The sequence below is a fragment of the Triturus cristatus genome, chromosome 4_1 (genome assembly GCF_964204655.1).
Source record: "Triturus cristatus chromosome 4_1, aTriCri1.1, whole genome shotgun sequence".
Taxonomy (NCBI): domain Eukaryota; kingdom Metazoa; phylum Chordata; class Amphibia; order Caudata; family Salamandridae; genus Triturus; species Triturus cristatus.
The window spans coordinates 133,970,704-133,985,703 of record NC_140585.1 but is presented as its reverse complement, the minus strand read 5'-3'; the positions used below and the strand labels follow the sequence as shown (position 1 = coordinate 133,985,703).

At 39.9% G+C, this 15,000-nt stretch overlaps 5 non-coding genes across 5 annotated transcripts; all 5 read left to right on the top strand.

Annotated features, from left to right (window-relative positions):
- Positions 1-71: 71 nt before the first annotated feature.
- TRNAR-CCU (transfer RNA arginine (anticodon CCU)) lies at positions 72-144 on the top strand. The gene has a single exon. It is a non-coding gene; the product is annotated as a tRNA-Arg (tRNA).
- Positions 145-791: 647 nt separating this feature from the next.
- Positions 792-864, top strand: TRNAR-UCG (transfer RNA arginine (anticodon UCG)). The gene has a single exon. It is a non-coding gene; the product is annotated as a tRNA-Arg (tRNA).
- Positions 865-11,207: 10,343 nt separating this feature from the next.
- Positions 11,208-11,280, top strand: TRNAR-CCU (transfer RNA arginine (anticodon CCU)). Its single transcript has one exon. It is a non-coding gene; the product is annotated as a tRNA-Arg (tRNA).
- A 647-nt stretch (positions 11,281-11,927) lies between these two features.
- Positions 11,928-12,000, top strand: TRNAR-UCG (transfer RNA arginine (anticodon UCG)). Its single transcript has one exon. It is a non-coding gene; the product is annotated as a tRNA-Arg (tRNA).
- A 795-nt stretch (positions 12,001-12,795) lies between these two features.
- Positions 12,796-12,868, top strand: TRNAR-CCU (transfer RNA arginine (anticodon CCU)). The gene has a single exon. It is a non-coding gene; the product is annotated as a tRNA-Arg (tRNA).
- The last annotated feature ends 2,132 nt before the right edge of the window (positions 12,869-15,000 follow it).

Genomic DNA, 15,000 nt, shown 5'->3' with positions numbered 1-15,000 from the left:
GTGTGCACACACCGGTGTCTGACCATAGAATACATTTAAATAATGTCTCTAGAAAAGAACTATGCATGTGTGCCTCAGTGGCCTAATGGATAAGGCACTGGCCTCCTAAGCCAGGGATTGTGGGTTTGAGTCCCATCTGAGGTGATAACAAAAATCCTCCCTCTTTCTTTTCCAGAAAATTAGGTAGATTTATTACATGCTTCCTCTCAGAAGTTTATGAGGGATTAGGTACTTTGAAACTGTCACGTTTTACTTGTGTACACTTCACAGTCATGTTAGTCTTCTGAAACTGCAAAGTAGATTTTTAAATGCCTATTTTTGTGAGATGCATTTTCGACCGGCCAGAACATATTCCTTTGGAAAAAATGATATGAATTGGATTGGTGTGAATCTTGTTTCTAGAGGTGGTGACAGGCTTTCAGCTACTTGAATAGGTCAAGCCAGGATTCATAAAACTTATACAACCTATGTGAGTGTGAAAAATTAGCATATGCAGGAAGGAGCAATTTGTACTACTTTCAAAACAGTTTCACTCCACGTCTGGAAACGTCCAGAGCTATGTAGAGCATACAAATGAGCTTTAAACTCATGAGGAAAGAGGTTTGTATGGAAAAAGGAAAACAAAAGCATATCGTACTCATAAAATTCTCAATATATAGATTCCAAAAAAGTGCTTCCAGCGAAAAGAGCTGAAAGAACACTATGGGATGTAAACCTGAATACCTTTCAATAATATGTTCTCCATCCATGCATACCACCTACATGATAAAAATCACCTCAGGTGGACGGATGACCGCGTGGCCTAATGGATAAGGCGTCTGACTTCGGATCAGAAGATTGAGGGTTCGAGTCCCTTTGTGGTCGTTTTTGGCCAATGGTCACACAATCTGCTTTACATTCAGAGTGGAAAAAGTATTTTCCAATACTCTTGTAGTCCTCACTTTCTCATTACTAATCATTAATAAAGTGGAGTACATACTGTAAACTCATTCCGGTTGCATCTTCAGTCTAACTACTTGTGCATTTTAGTGGCATTAAAAAGTGCTTCTATGCCGACGCACTGAATATGTAATAGGTTTGCAGAATTTTGACGTGACAGAATGGGTTTTTAGCTTAAGTGTGTGTAGAAGAACTGCAAGGTGTGTGCCTATGTGTGCATAGAGTGGAACATGTGTAAAATCTGTATGATTTGGGCAGTTAAAGTGCTGATTTTGCCTCCGAGTAAGAAAAGTACTACACAAAATGTATAAAGGATCGGCACATTGGCTGCCTTTGCTGATGCCCCCGTTGCCTAATTTGTAGTGCAATGGTTAAGTTGCAGAGTGTGGTTGAACTTGGTTAGGAGACTTAGTGCCTCTTTCCATGTCCTACTGATGATAAGGATGGCTTGATACCATTTTCTAAGCCCAGTATATTGAGAAAAGAAGTAAGTGAAGAAGAAGTGTGGAGTCGAAAGTGGTTCTCCAATTTCTCTCCACTTGCTAAAATTGCAAAGTCTCCATTATAGCATAGAAGAGAGCGTTAGAGTCGGGGATGGAAGAGGATGAAAATGGGAAGTTTACTTATAGAGAGAAGTGAGAAATGCCCTGTGTGCACACACCGGTGTCTGACCATAGAATACATTTAAATAATGCCTCTAGAAAAGAGCTATGCATGTGTGCCTCAGTGGCCTAATGGATAAGGCACTGGCCTCCTAAGCCAGGGATTGTTGGTTCAAGTCCCATCTGAGGTGATAACAAAAATCCTCCCTCTTTCTTTTCCAGAAAATTAGGTAGATTTATTACATGCTTCCTCTCAGAAGTTTATGAGGGATTAGGTACTTTGAAATGGTCCCATTTTACTTGTGTACACTTCACAGTCATGTTAGTGTTCTGAAACTGCAAAGTAGATTCTTAAATGCCTATTTTTGTGAGATGCATTTTCGACCGGCCAGAACATATTCCTTTGGAAAAAATGATATGAATTGGATTGGTGTGAATCTTGTTTCTAGAGGTGGTGACAGGCTTTCAGCTACTTGAATAGGTCAAGCCAGGATTCATAAAACTTATACAACCTATGTGAGTGTGAAAAATTAGCATATGCAGGAAGGAGCAATTTGTACTACTTTCAAAACAGTTTTACTCCACGTCTGGAAACGTCCAGAGCTATGTAGAGCATACAAATGAGCTTTAAACTCATGAGGAAAGAGGTTTGTATGGAAAAAGGAAAACAAAAGCATATCGTACTCATAAAATTCTCAATATATAGATTCCAAAAAAGTGCTTCCAGCGAAAAGAGCTGAAAGAACACTATGGGATGTAAACCTGAATACCTTTCAATAATCCATGCATACCACCATCCATGCATACCACCTACATGATAAAAATCATCTCAGGTGGACGGATAACCGCGTGGCCTAATGGATAAGGCGTCTGACTTCGGATCAGAAGATTGAGGGTTCGAGTCCCTTCGTGGTCGTTTTTGGCCAATGGTCACACAATCTGCTTTACATTCAGAGTGGAAAAAGTCTTTTCCAATACTCTTGTAGTCCTCACTTTCTCAGTACTAATCATTAATAAAGTGGAGTACATACTGTAAACTCATTCAGGTTGCATCTTCAGTCTAACTACTTGTGCATTTTAGTGGCATTAAAAAGTGCTTCTATGCCGACGCACTGAATATGTAATAGGTTTGCAGAATTTTGACGTGACAGAATGGGTTTTTAGCTTAAGTGTGTGTAGAAGAACTGCAAGGTGTGTGCCTATGTGTGCATAGAGTGCTACATTGGTAAAATCTGTATGATTTGGGCAGTTAAAGTGCTGATTTTGCCTCCGAGTAAGAAAAGTACTACACAAAATGTATAAAGGATCGGCACATTGGCTGCCTTTGCTGATGCCCCCGTTGCCTAATTTGTAGTGCAATGGTTAAGTTGCAGAGTGTGGTTGAACTTGGTTAGGAGACTTAGTGCCTCTTTCCGCGTCCTACTGATGATAAGGATGGCTTGATACCATTTTCTAAGCCCAGTATATTGAGAAAAGAAGTAAGTGAAGAAGAAGTGTGGAGTCGAAAGTGGTTCTCCAATTTCTCTCCACTTGCTAAAATTGCAAAGTCTCCATTATAGCATAGAAGAGAGCGTTAGAGTCGGGGATGGAAGAGGATGAAAATGGGAAGTTTACTTATAGAGAGAAGTGAGAAATGCCCTGTGTGCACACACCGGTGTCTGACCATAGAATACATTTAAATAATGCCTCTAGAAAAGAGCTATGCATGTGTGCCTCAGTGGCCTAATGGATAAGGCACTGGCCTCCTAAGCCAGGGATTGTTGGTTCAAGTCCCATCTGAGGTGATAACAAAAATCCTCCCTCTTTCTTTTCCAGAAAATTAGGTAGATTTATTACATGCTTCCTCTCAGAAGTTTATGAGGGATTAGGTACTTTGAAACGGTCCCATTTTACTTGTGTACACTTCACAGTCATGTTAGTGTTCTGAAACTGCAAAGTAGATTCTTAAATGCCTATTTTTGTGAGATGCATTTTCGACCGGCCAGAACATATTCCTTTGGAAAAAATGATATGAATTGGATTGGTGTGAATCTTGTTTCTAGAGGTGGTGACAGGCTTTCAGCTACTTGAATAGGTCAAGCCAGGATTCATAAAACTTATACAACCTATGTGAGTGTGAAAAATTAGCATATGCAGGAAGGAGCAATTTGTACTACTTTCAAAACAGTTTCACTCCACGTCTGGAAACGTCCAGAGCTATGTAGAGCATACAAATGAGCTTTAAACTCATGAGGAAAGAGGTTTGTATGGAAAAAGGAAAACAAAAGCATATCGTACTCATAAAATTCTCAATATATAGATTCCAAAAAAGTGCTTCCAGCGAAAAGAGCTGAAAGAACACTATGGGTTGTAAACCTGAATACCTTTCAATAATCCATGCATACCACCATCCATGCATACCACCTACATGATAAAAATCAGGTCAGGTGGACGGATAACCGCGTGGCCTAATGGATAAGGCGTCTGACTTCGGATCAGAAGATTGAGGGTTCGAGTCCCTTCGTGGTCGTTTTTGGCCAATGGTCACACAATCTGCTTTACATTCAGAGTGGAAAAAGTCTTTTCCAATACTCTTGTAGTCCTCACTTTCTCAGTACTAATCATTAATAAAGTGGAGTACATACTGTAAACTCATTCAGGTTGCATCTTCAGTCTAACTACTTGTGCATTTTAGTGGCATTAAAAAGTGCTTCTATGCCGACGCACTGAATATGTAATAGGTTTGCAGAATTTTGACGTGACAGAATGGGTTTTTAGCTTAAGTGTGTGTAGAAGAACTGCAAGGTGTGTGCCTATGTGTGCATAGAGTGGTACATGTGTAAAATCTGTATGATTTGGGCAGTTAAAGTGCTGATTTTGCCTCCGAGTAAGAAAAGTACTACACAAAATGTATAAAGGATCGGCACATTGGCTGCCTTTGCTGATGCCCCCGTTGCCTAATTTGTAGTGCAATGGTTAAGTTGCAGAGTGTGGTTGAACTTGGTTAGGAGACTTAGTGCCTCTTTCCGTGTCCTACTGATGATAAGGATGGCTTGATACCATTTTCTAAGCCCAGTATATTGAGAAAAGAAGTAAGTGAAGAAGAAGTGTGGAGTCGAAAGTGGTTCTCCAATTTCTCTCCACTTGCTAAAATTGCAAAGTCTCCATTATAGCATAGAAGAGAGCGTTAAAGTCGGGGATGGAAGAGGATGAAAATGGGAAGTTTACTTATAGAGAGAAGTGAGAAATGCCCTGTGTGCACACACCGGTGTCTGACCATAGAATACATTTAAATAATGCCTCTAGAAAAGAGCTATGCATGTGTGCCTCAGTGCCCTAATGGATAAGGCACTGGCCTCCTAAGCCAGGGATTGTGGGTTCAAGTCCCATCTGAGGTGATAACAAAAATCCTCTCTCTTTCTTTTCCAGAAAATTAGGTAGATTTATTACATGCTTCCTCTCAGAAGTTTATGAGGGATTAGGTACTTTGAAACGGTCCCATTTTACTTGTGTACACTTCACAGTCATGTTAGTGTTCTGAAACTGCAAAGTAGATTCTTAAATGCCTATTTTTGTGAGATGCATTTTCGACCGGCCAGAACATATTCCTTTGGAAAAAATGATATGAATTGGATTGGTGTGAATCTTGTTTCTAGAGGTGGTGACAGGCTTTCAGCTACTTGAATAGGTCAAGCCAGGATTCATAAAACGTATACAACCTATGTGAGTGTGAAAAATTAGCATATGCAGGAAGGAGCAATTTGTACTACTTTCAAAACAGTTTCACTCCACGTCTGGAAACGTCCAGAGCTATGTAGAGCATACAAATGAGCTTTAAACTCATGAGGAAAGAGGTTTGTATGGAAAAAGGAAAACAAAAGCATATCGTACTCATAAAATTCTCAATATATAGATTCCAAAAAAGTGCTTCCAGCGAAAAGAGCTGAAAGAACACTATGGGATGTAAATCTGAAAACCTTTCAATAATATGTTCTCAATCCATGCATACCACCTACATGATAAAAATCATCTCAGGTGGACGGATGCCCGTGTGGCCTAATGGATAAGGCGTCTGAATTTGGATCAGAAGATTGAGGGTTCGAGTCCCTTCGTGGTCGTTTTTGGCCAATGGTCACACAATCTGCTTTACATTCAGAGTGGAAAAGGTATTTTCCAATACTCTTGTAGTCCTCACTTTCTCAGTACTAATCATTAATAAAGTGGAGTACATACTGTAAACTCATTCAGGTTGCATCTTCAGTCTAACTACTTGTGCATTTTAGTGGCATTAAAAAGTGCTTCTATGCCGACGCACTGAATATGTAATAGGTTTGCAGAATTTTGACGTGACAGAATGGGTTTTTAGCTTAAGTGTGTGTAGAAGAACTGCAAGGTGTGGGCCTATGTGTGCATAGAGTGCTACATGTGTAAAATCTGTATGATTTGGGCAGTTAAAGTGCTGATTTTGCCTCCGAGTAAGAAAAGTACTACACAAAATGTATAAAGGATCGGCACATTGGCTGCCTTTGCTGATGCCCCCGTTGCCTAATTTGTAGTGCAATGGTTAAGTTGCAGAGTGTGGTTGAACTTGGTTAGGAGACTTAGTGCCTCTTTCCGCGTCCTACTGATGATAAGGATGGCTTGATACCATTTTCTAAGCCCAGTATATTGAGAAAAGAAGTAAGTGAAGAAGAAGTGTGGAGTCGAAAGTGGTTCTCCAATTTCTCTCCACTTGCTAAAATTGCAAAGTCTCCATTATAGCATAGAAGAGAGCGTTAGAGTCGGGGATGGAAGAGGATGAAAATGGGAAGTTTACTTATAGAGAGAAGTGAGAAATGCCCTGTGTGCACACACCGGTGTCTGACCATAGAATACATTTAAATAATGCCTCTAGAAAAGAGCTATGCATGTGTGCCTCAGTGGCCTAATGGATAAGGCACTGGCCTCCTAAGCCAGGGATTGTTGGTTCAAGTCCCATCTGAGGTGATAACAAAAATCCTCCCTCTTTCTTTTCCAGAAAATTAGGTAGATTTATTACATGCTTCCTCTCAGAAGTTTATGAGGGATTAGGTACTTTGAAACGGTCCCATTTTACTTGTGTACACTTCACAGTCATGTTAGTGTTCTGAAACTGCAAAGTAGATTCTTAAATGCCTATTTTTGTGAGATGCATTTTCGACCGGCCAGAACATATTCCTTTGGAAAAAATGATATGAATTGGATTGGTGTGAATCTTGTTTCTAGAGGTGGTGACAGGCTTTCAGCTACTTGAATAGGTCAAGCCAGGATTCATAAAACTTATACAACCTATGTGAGTGTGAAAAATTAGCATATGCAGAAAGGAGCAATTTGTACTACTTTCAAAACAGTTTCACTCCACGTCTGGAAACGTCCAGAGCTATGTAGAGCATACAAATGAGCTTTAAACTCATGAGGAAAGAGGTTTGTATGGAAAAAGGAAAACAAAAGCATATCGTACTCATAAAATTCTCAATATATAGATTCCAAAAAAGTGCTTCCAGCGAAAAGAGCTGAAAGAACACTATGGGATGTAAACCTGAATACCTTTCAATAATCCATGCATACCACCATCCATGCATACCACCTACATGATAAAAATCATCTCAGGTGGACGGATAACCGCGTGGCCTAATGGATAAGGCGTCTGACTTCGGATCAGATGATTGAGGGTTCGAGTCCCTTCGTGGTCGTTTTTGGCCAATGGTCACACAATCTGCTTTACATTCAGAGTGGAAAAAGTCTTTTCCAATACTCTTGTAGTCCTCACTTTCTCAGTACTAATCATTAATAAAGTGGAGTACATACTGTAAACTCATTCAGGTTGCATCTTCAGTCTAACTACTTGTGCATTTTAGTGGCATTAAAAAGTGCTTCTATGCCGACGCACTGAATATGTAATAGGTTTGCAGAATTTTGACGTGACAGAATGGGTTTTTAGCTTAAGTGTGTGTAGAAGAACTGCAAGGTGTGTGCCTATGTGTGCATAGAGTGCTACATTGGTAAAATCTGTATGATTTGGGCAGTTAAAGTGCTGATTTTGCCTCCGAGTAAGAAAAGTACTACACAAAATGTATAAAGGATCGGCACATTGGCTGCCTTTGCTGATGCCCCCGTTGCCTAATTTGTAGTGCAATGGTTAAGTTGCAGAGTGTGGTTGAACTTGGTTAGGAGACTTAGTGCCTCTTTCCGCGTCCTACTGATGATAAGGATGGCTTGATACCATTTTCTAAGCCCAGTATATTGAGAAAAGAAGTAAGTGAAGAAGAAGTATGGAGTCGAAAGTGGTTCTCCAATTTCTCTCCACTTGCTAAAATTGCAAAGTCTCCATTATAGCATAGAAGAGAGCGTTAGAGTCGGGGATGGAAGAGGATGAAAATGGGAAGTTTACTTATAGAGAGAAGTGAGAAATGCCCTGTGTGCACACACCGGGGTCTGACCATAGAATACATTTAAATAATGCCTCTAGAAAAGAGCTATGCATGTGTGCCTCAGTGGCCTAATGGATAAGGCACTGGCCTCCTAAGCCAGGGATTGTTGGTTCAAGTCCCATCTGAGGTGATAACAAAAATCCTCCCTCTTTCTTTTCCAGAAAATTAGGTAGATTTATTACATGCTTCCTCTCAGAAGTTTATGAGGGATTAGGTACTTTGAAACGGTCCCATTTTACTTGTGTACACTTCACAGTCATGTTAGTGTTCTGAAACTGCAAAGTAGATTCTTAAATGCCTATTTTTGTGAGATGCATTTTCGACCGGCCAGAACATATTCCTTTGGAAAAAATGATATGAATTGGATTGGTGTGAATCTTGTTTCTAGAGGTGGTGACAGGCTTTCAGCTACTTGAATAGGTCAAGCCAGGATTCATAAAACTTATACAACCTATGTGAGTGTGAAAAATTAGCATATGCAGGAAGGAGCAATTTTTACTACTTTCAAAACAGTTTCACTCCACGTCTGGAAACGTCCAGAGCTATGTAGAGCATACAAATGAGCTTTAAACTCATGAGGAAAGAGGTTTGTATGGAAAAAGGAAAACAAAAGCATATCGTACTCATAAAATTCTCAATATATAGATTCCAAAAAAGTGCTTCCAGCGAAAAGAGCTGAAAGAACACTATGGGATGTAAACCTGAATACCTTTCAATAATCCATGCATACCACCATCCATGCATACCACCTACATGATAAAAATCATCTCAGGTGGACGGATAACCGCGTGGCCTAATGGATAAGGCGTCTGACTTCGGATCAGAAGATTGAGGGTTCGAGTCCCTTCGTGGTCGTTTTTGGCCAATGGTCACACAATCTGCTTTACATTCAGAGTGGAAAAAGTATTTTCCAATACTCTTGTAGTCCTCACTTTCTCAGTACTAATCATTAATAAAGTGGAGTACATACTGTAAACTCATTCAGGTTGCATCTTCAGTCTAACTACTTGTGCATTTTAGTGGCATTAAAAAGTGCTTCTATGCCGACGCACTGAATATGTAATAGGTTTGCAGAATTTTGACGTGACAGAATGGGTTTTTAGCTTAAGTGTGTGTAGAAGAACTGCAAGGTGTGTGCCTATGTGTGCATAGAGTGGTACATGTGTAAAATCTGTATGATTTGGGCAGTTAAAGTGCTGATTTTGCCTCCGAGTAAGAAAAGTACTACACAAAATGTATAAAGGATCGGCACATTGGCTGCCTTTGCTGATGCCCCCGTTGCCTAATTTGTAGTGCAATGGTTAAGTTGCAGAGTGTGGTTGAACTTGGTTAGGAGACTTAGTGCCTCTTTCCGTGTCCTACTGATGATAAGGATGGCTTGATACCATTTTCTAAGCCCAGTATATTGAGAAAAGAAGTAAGTGAAGAAGAAGTGTGGAGTCGAAAGTGGTTCTCCAATTTCTCTCCACTTGCTAAAATTGCAAAGTCTCCATTATAGCATAGAAGAGAGCGTTAAAGTCGGGGATGGAAGAGGATGAAAATGGGAAGTTTACTTATAGAGAGAAGTGAGAAATGCCCTGTGAGCACACACCGGTGTCTGACCATAGAATACATTTAAATAATGCCTCTAGAAAAGAGCTATGCATGTGTGCCTCAGTGCCCTAATGGATAAGGCACTGGCTTCCTAAGCCAGGGATTGTGGGTTCAAGTCCCATCTGAGGTGATAACAAAAATCCTCTCTCTTTCTTTTCCAGAAAATTAGGTAGATTTATTACATGCTTCCTCTCAGAAGTTTATGAGGGATTAGGTACTTTGAAACGGTCCTATTTTACTTGTGTACACTTCACAGTCATGTTAGTGTTCTGAAACTGCAAAGTAGATTCTTAAATGCCTATTTTTGTGAGATGCATTTTCGACCGGCCAGAACATATTCCTTTGGAAAAAATGATATGAATTGGATTGGTGTGAATCTTGTTTCTAGAGGTGGTGACAGGCTTTCAGCTACTTGAATAGGTCAAGCCAGGATTCATAAAACTTATACAACCTATGTGAGTGTGAAAAATTAGCATATGCAGGAAGGATCAATTTGTACTACTTTCAAAACAGTTTCACTCCACGTCTGGAAACGTCCAGATCTATGTAGAGCATACAAATGAGCTTTAAACTCATGAGGAAAGAGGTTTGTATGGAAAAAGGAAAACAAAAGCATATCGTACTCATAAAATTCTCAATATATAGATTCCAAAAAAGTGCTTCCAGCGAAAAGAGCTGAAAGAACACTATGGGATGTAAATCTGAAAACCTTTCAATAATATGTTCTCAATCCATGCATACCACCTACATGATAAAAATCATCTCAGGTGGACGGATGCCCGTGTGGCCTAATAGATAAGGCGTCTGACTTCGGATCAGAAGATTGAGGGTTCGAGTCCCTTCGTGGTCGTTTTTGGCCAATGGTCACACAATCTGCTTTACATTCAGAGTGGAAAAAGTATTTTCCAATACTCTTGTAGTCCTCACTTTCTCAGTACTAATCATTAATAAAGTGGAGTACATACTGTAAACTCATTCAGGTTGCATCTTCAGTCTAACTACTTGTGCATTTTAGTGGCATTAAAAAGTGCTTCTATGCCGACGCACTGAATATGTAATAGGTTTGCAGAATTTTGACGTGACAGAATGGGTTTTTAGCTTAAGTGTGTGTAGAAGAACTGCAAGGTGTGTGCCTATGTGTGCATAGAGTGCTACATTGGTAAAATCTGTATGATTTGGGCAGTTAAAGTGCTGATTTTGCCTACGAGTAAGAAAAGTACTACACAAAATGTATAAAGGATCGGCACATTGGCTGCCTTTGCTGATGCCCCCGTTGCCTAATTTGTAGTGCAATGGTTAAGTTGCAGAGTGTGGTTGAACTTGGTTAGGAGACTTAGTGCCTCTTTCCGCGTCCTACTGATGATAAGGATGGCTTGATACCATTTTCTAAGCCCAGTATATTGAGAAAAGAAGTAAGTGAAGAAGAAGTGTGGAGTCGAAAGTGGTTCTCCAATTTCTCTCCACTTGCTAAAATTGCAAAGTCTCCATTATAGCATAGAAGAGAGCGTTAGAGTCGGGGATGGAAGAGGATGAAAATGGGAAGTTTACTTATAGAGAGAAGTGAGAAATGCCCTGTGTGCACACACCGGTGTCTGACCATAGAATACATTTAAATAATGCCTCTAGAAAAGAACTATGCATGTGTGCCTCAGTGGCCTAATGGATAAGGCACTGGCCTCCTAAGCCAGGGATTGTGGGTTCAAGTCCCATCTGAGGTGATACCAAAAATCCTCCCTCTTTCTTTTCCAGAAAATTAGGTAGATTTATTACATGCTTCCTCTCGGAAGTTTATGAGGGATTAGGTACTTTGAAACTGTCCCATTTTACTTGTGTACACTTCACAGTCATGTTAGTGTTCTGAAACTGCAAAGTAGATTTTTAAATGCCTATTTTTGTGAGATGCATTTTCGACCGGCCAGAACATGTTCTTTTGGAAAAAATGATTTGAAATGGATTGGTGTGAATCTTGTTTCTAGAGGTGGTGACAGGCTTTCAGCTACTTGAATAGGTCAAGCCAGGATTCATAAAACGTATACAACCTATGTGAGTGTGAAAAATTAGCATATGCAGGAAGGAGCAATTTGTCCTACTTTCAAAACAGTTTCACTCCACGTCTGGAAACGTCCAGAGCTATGTAGAGCATACAAATGAGCTTTAAACTCATGAGGAAAGAGGTTTGTATGGAAAAAGGAAAACAAAAGCATATCGTACTCATAAAATTCTCAATATATAGATTCCAAAAAAGTGCTTCCAGCGAAAAGAGCTGAAAGAACACTATGGGATGTAAACCTGAATACCTTTCAATAATATGTTCTCCATCCATGCATACCACCTACATGATAAAAATCATCTCAGGTGGACGGATGACCGCGTGGCCTAATGGATAAGGCGTCTGACTTCGGATCAGAAGATTGAGGGTTCGAGTCCCTTCGTGGTCGTTTTTGGCCAATGGTCACACAATCTGCTTTACATTCAGAGTGGAAAAAGTCTTTTCCAATACTCTTGTAGTCCTCACTTTCTCATTACTAATCATTAATAAAGTGGAGTACATACTGTAAACTCATTCAGGTTGCATCTTCAGTCTAACTACTTGTGCATTTTAGTGGCATTAAAAAGTGCTTCTATGCCGACGCACTTAATATGTAATAGGTTTGCAGAATTTTGACGTGACAGAATGGGTTTTTAGCTTAAGTGTGTGTAGAAGAACTGCAAGGTGTGTGCCTATGTGTGCATAGAGTGGTACATGTGTAAAATCTGTATGATTTGGGCAGTTAAAGTGCTGATTTTGCCTCCGAGTAAGAAAAGTACTACACAAAATGTATAAAGGATCGGCACATTGGCTGCCTTTGCTGATGCCCCCGTTGCCTAATTTGTAGTGCAATGGTTAAGTTGCAGAGTGTGGTTGAACTTGGTTAGGAGACTTAGTGCCTCTTTCCGTGTCCTACTGATGATAAGGATGGCTTGATACCATTTTCTAAGCCCAGTATATTGAGAAAAGAAGTAAGTGAAGAAAAAGTGTGGAGTCGAAAGTGGAACTCCAATTTCTCTCCACTTGCTAAAATTGCAAAGTCTCCATTATAGCGTAGAAGAGAGCGTTAAAGTCGGGGATGGAAGAGGATGAAAATGGGAAGTTTACTTATAGAGAGAAGTGAGAAATGCCCTGTGTGCACACACCGGTGTCTGACCATAGAATACATTTAAATAATGCCTTTAGAAAAGAGCTATGCATGTGTGCCTCAGTGGCCTAATGGATAAGGCACTGGCCTCCTAAGCCAGGGATTGTGGGTTCAAGTCCCATCTGAGGTGATAACAAAAATCCTGCCTCTTTCTTTTCCAGAAAATTAGGTAGATTTATTACATGCTTCCTCTCAGAAGTTTATGAGGGATTAGGTAATTTGAAACTGTCCCGTTTTACTTGTGTACACTTCACAGTCATGTTAGGGTTCTGAAACTGCAAAGTATATTTTTAAATGCCTATTTTTGTGAGATGCATTTTCGACCGGCCAGAACATATTCCTTTGGAAAAAATGATTTGAATTGGATTGGTGTGAATCTTGTTTCTAGAGGTGGTGACAGGCTTTCAGCTACTTGAATAGGTCAAGCCAGGATACATAAAATGTATACAACCTATGTGAGTGTGAAAAATTAGCATATGCAGGAAGGAGCAATTTGTACTACTTTCAAAACAGTTTCACTCCACGTCTGGAAACGTCCAGAGCTATGTAGAGCATACAAATGAGCTTTAAACTCATGAGGAAAGAGGTTTGTATGGAAAAAGGAAAACAAAAGCATATCGTACTCATAAAATTCTCAATATATAGATTCCAAAAAAGTGCTTCCAGCGAAAAGAGCTGAAAGAACACTATGGGATGTAAACCTGAATACCTTTCAATAATATGTTCTCAATCCATGCATACCACCTACATGATAAAAATCATCTCAGGTGGATGGATGACCGCGTGGCCTAATGGATAAGGCGTCTGACTTCAGATCAGAAGATTGAGGGTTCGAGTCCCTTCGTGGTCGCTTTTGGCCAATGGTCACACAATCTGCTTTACATTCAGAGTGGAAAAAGTCTTTTCCAATACTCTTGTAGTCCTCACTTTCTCAGTACTAATCATTAATAAAGTGGAGTACATACTGTAAACTCATTCAGGTTGCATCTTCAGTCTTACTACTTGTGCATTTTAGTGGCATTAAAAAGTGCTTCTATGCCGACGCACTGAATATGTAATAGGTTTGCAGAATTTTGACGTGACAGAATGGGTTTTTAGCTTAAGTGTGTGTAGAAGAACTGCAAGGTGTGTGCCTATGTGTGCATAGAGTGCTACATGTGTAAAATCTGTATGATTTGGGCAGTTAAAGTGCTGATTTTGCCTCTGAGTAAGAAAAGTACTACACAAAATGTATAAAGGATCGGCACATTGGCTGCCTTTGCTGATGCCCCCGTTGCCTAATTTGTAGTGCAATGGTTAAGTTGCAGAGTGTGGTTGAACTTGGTTAGGAGACTTAGTGCCTCTTTCCGTGTCCTACTGATGATAAGGATGGCTTGATACCATTTTCTAAGCCCAGTATATTGAGAAAAGAAGTAAGTGAAGAAGAAGTGTGGAGTCGAAAGTGGTTCTCCAATTTCTCTCCATTTGCTAAAATTGCAAAGTCTCCATTATAGCATAGAAGAGAGCGTTAAAGTCGGGGATGGAAGAGGATGAAAATGGGAAGTTTACTTATAGAGAGAAGTGAGAAATGCCCTGTGTGCACACACCGGTGTCTGACCATAGAATACATTTAAATAATGCCTCTAGAAAAGAGCTATGCATGTATCCTCAGTGGCCTAATGGATAAGGCACTGGCCTCCTAAGCCAGGGATTGTGGGCTCGAGTCCCATCTGAGGTGATAACAAAAATCCTCCCTCTTTCTGTTCCAGAAAATTAGGTAGATTTATTACATGCTTCCTCTCGGAAGTTTATGAGGGATTAGGTACTTTGAAACTGTCCCATTTTACTTGTGTACACTTCACAGTCATGTTAGTGTTCTGAAACTGCAAAGTAGATTTTTAAATGCCTATTTTTGTGAGATGCATTTTCGACCGGCCAGAACATATTCTTTTGGAAAAAATGATTTGAATTGGATTGGTGTGAATCTTGTTTCTAGAGGTGGTGACAGGCTTTCAGCTACTTGAATAGGTCAAGCCAGGATTCATAAAACTTATACAACCTATGTGAGTGTGAAAATTAGCATATGCAGGAAGGAGCAATTTGTACTACTTTCAAAACAGTTTCACTCCACGTCTGGAAACGTCCAGAGCTATGTAGAGCATACAAATGAGCTTTAAACTCATGAGGAAAGAGGTTTGTATGCAAAAAGGAAAACAAAAGCATATCGTACTCATAAAATTCTCAATATATAGATTCCAAAAAAGTGCTTCCAGCGAAAAGAGC